Consider the following 3,704-nt stretch of genomic DNA (forward strand, 5'->3'; position numbering starts at 1 on the left):
GAGAGCTAGTAGATGACCCCTCTGACTTGCAAATAACTGCACAGGGACGGCCAAAGCCCAGAACCTGGAAGCTAGTAGTTGACCCTCTGATTTACAATTCTTCAAACCTGATGCATGAAAAATGAAAGAAAGAGAATTTAATAATCCAGTTCCATAGTTAATCCGATTAGACTATTCCTTAAGGCACCATCCATTTCGTCTCACTTATTGCCCCTAAATAATGGAAATTAATGACATTCTTTGATCTTATATGATCACTCATGGTACGGAAAATTATCACCTCCAGTTTGCTGACCGGCCCAGTTCCCCAGTTCCTCTAATAGGGGGATGGTGGATCCCACCTGGGCAGGGTGTTTGGGCATGGGTAGAGAGGTCATTTCAGCCTCCCTTTGTTAGAGGAATTGGGGAACTCGGCCGGTCAGCAAATTGGAGGTGATAAAGATCCCTCATGGTACCTACCCGAGAGAGAGAGAGAGAGAGAGAGAGAGAGAGAGGATTAAAAGAAAATCAAACTAACCAATTGACAGATGCCCCACTACCAACTTCCTTGTTTTCGAACGAGAATCTTTGGTTAGATAAGCGAGAAAAGCATAGTCCAAGGGAAGTTGCTGACTCAGTGTACCCTCGTACTTTGGGTTTTGGAGATGCTGTCAGCTCTTCTAATGTTTTTAACTTTTTATCCCACTTAGGTTTTTGGTTTTTTGAAAGAGACTAGAAGTTTTTTTAAATAAAAGAAGGGAAGCAGTTTTTCTGTATGGAAGTGTGGCCTACGCCAGCACTCCCATGAGTCTATCTCTCTCCTCTTTAAAACAAGGTGGCAGAGATGTCTTTTCACATGGGGAGGAGAGAGATAGACTCACGGGAGTGCTGGCATAAGCCACATTCCCGGACAGAGATCTTTTTCCCATAAAAAAAATAATGATTTAAAAAAATAAGGTCAAGAAATCCCTGCTTGATTGTATAGTCCCTGTATCAATGTGGGGGCCAATGAGAGTGCATACAGAGGTAATTTGTCTGGATGCAAGATCCACATGATCATATTGAAAATGAGAGTGTGTAGAGTACCTTGCTTGCTTAGAGAACCCTCATTTAAAAAAAAAAGAAGGGAGAGAGGGGCATGGATTGAGGGATTAATATTAGCCATTCTGGCAGGGTAGGGGTATTGAGGAATCGGTATTGGATCCATATCACAAACCAATTTCGTATCAATACAGACTAAGGTTAAAAAAAAAAACAGATGCGTTTGAAATATTGTGATTTGTGAGTGAATCTTTCATTGTTGAAGGAAAACTTTCTCCTTGTGAGTTACTCAAAATATGATATTTAGTTACCAAAAAAAAATATATGATATTTTAGATTCTAAAACATTGGATCCAAAAGAAAGAGGAGACATAGAACCATCACGGGACAAATAGCCAAAAAGCATTTGATGCCCTCTCCCTAGTCCCAACACCCCCACCTAAAAAACCAAAAAAATAAGAAAAAGAAAGAAAATTTGTTGTCTTTTTAGGTAAATGTATCAATAAGTTCAGTCTCATTTACCAAAAAAGAAAAGTTCAGTCTCATTGACCGAAAAGAATACTGATCGCATTCAAACAGAAGTTGATGGTAAATTGTGTGATGAACATGGGTGTTCAGAGTGCTTTGCATTAAATAATATTTTTTGTTAATTGGGGCTGAGAGGGGGGAAGTTTGAGACAGGGAGAAGATAAAAGCGTCTGATGAGAGTGTTGGGTTGAGCAGCCATATGTGTGTGTGTGAGAGAGAGAGAGAGAGAGAGAGAGAGAGAGAGAGAGTTAAATGGAAGGGTGGAGGAGATGGTGGTGCTTCAAGAACAATTTCCTCTTCCAAACAAAGCGTCTAGTTCTCAGTATTACTCAAGGCCTTGCCTACAAACACAAAGGTGAGATTACGGTCTATATCATTCTCTCACTCACTCACTTTCTCTCTCTCATATGTGTGTGGATGATAGGTAACTTCAGGCATGGGCTGGTGAAACTTTATGAGGACAAGGAGTCTTGCAGAGAATATGAAGATATCCAAGTGATGTGGGAGATGATTCATTCTTCTTTTCCATCTACGACCCAGAAAAACCAGAGCAAGAAGAGAAGGTGTAACTTGAGGTTTTGCTTTAACCCAACCTGATGAAACATGGGAAGAGGAGGTCTCTTAGATGTTCTGAAGCACTACTACTCCACTATTTTCATTCTACTCTTTTCTCTTAATTCATGGTACAAGAGGAGAAAGTAGTTTTCTCTTTTTTGAGTAAACAACAGCAAATTTTGCCGATATGGTGGGTAAAGTCCAAATGGAAATATTGGAACTTTGGTCAGATTTGTGCGAGATTATATTTTAGGGCCTGTTTGTTTATAAGTAAAATGAAGGAAAATAGTCAAACATAAAGTAAAATCATCAAATTCCTCTTTTCAATTCCAACCTAGCAGGCTAGCACCCCATTTGGAAAACAAAATTTTATCCTCTCAAGTGTCCCAGTGCCAGTGCACCTTTAAAGTGCATTAAACAATACACCTCATTTGTGTATTTGATTTTTATCTTCCAAGTGTAGTGGCCACTAAAGGTGCATTGGACAGTGCACCACACTTGACCCAGGATGAAAATCCTTAGAAAAGTGCTCTTCATTAGGGAGTGCGGATCTAGAGCCTCTTCACTGAGTCATTTTGTCCCCACTGTGTCTTGGCATGGCTTTCGTGGATCTAGAGCCTCTCCAATGAGAGGATTGTCCAATGAGTGCCCAATGAGGTGTCCAACGGCTGGGCTGTCACACACGCATCATGATGTGCGCCCAATCATCACGCCTAGGCAGCCCAGCCGTTGGATACTCATTGGGCGGGATGTTCATTGGAGAGGATCCCGATCCGGCCTGCACGGCCCCTGCCACTGAACATTTTATACACATTATATAGGGTAAATTACACCTGAGGTTATTTTTTAAAAGCATCTAAGAGTATTGGATGCACCTTTTTTATTTTTTAAATAGGGTAAATTACACATATTAAATAGGGTAAATGCACCTCATTTGTGTATTGGATTTTTACTCTCCCAAGATGCTTTTAAAATATAACGTCAAGTGTAATTTACCCTAATTAATATGTGTAAAGGGTAGGGGCCGTGAAGGCCAGACCAGAATCCTCTCCAATGAGCATCCCGCCCAATGAGTATCCAACGGCTGAGCTGCCTAGGCTTGATGATTGGGCGCATGTTATGATATGTGCATGGCAGCCCAGCCGTTGGATGCCTCATTGGGCACGCATTGGACGATTTTCTCATTGGAGAGGTTCTAGATCCACGCAAGCCACGCCAAGACCAATTGAGCTTGTCTGCAGGGAGCCCAACATGCCCAGGGTGTATCCAGTCGTTGGGCTGTGCCGCACACATCCCTAGGCATGCACTGAGATATGTGCGGCACAGTCCAACCCTTGGATGCCCCCTGGACACTCTCTGGGCGCTGAGCTCCCTGGAGAGGAGCCAGATCCCGCCAAGACCCAGTGGGAGCAAAATGACAACCCCAACCCCATAAAAAGCGAAAATCATATCCCCCAAGATGCCAATGTGCTCATTGGCTACCGCACATGTAACCCCTGCGCTCCCCCAATAGAGAACTGTTCCCCAATGTATGTGCTTTTGCTAGCGTTACAAGGACCTTGATAAAGGAGTGTTATTATGACTCTAATACCACCACATAT

The 3,704-nt window shown here is 42.4% G+C and overlaps 1 long non-coding RNA gene across 1 annotated transcript; it reads left to right on the forward strand.

Annotated features, from left to right (window-relative positions):
* Nucleotides 1-1,756: 1,756 nt before the first annotated feature.
* On the forward strand, nt 1,757-2,086 carry LOC122671428. Its single transcript, XR_006334347.1, has 2 exons — nt 1,757-1,903; nt 1,973-2,086. It is a non-coding gene; the product is annotated as an uncharacterized LOC122671428 (long non-coding RNA).
* Nucleotides 2,087-3,704: the final 1,618 nt, after the last annotated feature.

Source organism: Telopea speciosissima, chromosome 8 (genome assembly GCF_018873765.1).
Source record: "Telopea speciosissima isolate NSW1024214 ecotype Mountain lineage chromosome 8, Tspe_v1, whole genome shotgun sequence".
In the NCBI taxonomy this organism is placed as follows: domain Eukaryota; kingdom Viridiplantae; phylum Streptophyta; class Magnoliopsida; order Proteales; family Proteaceae; genus Telopea; species Telopea speciosissima.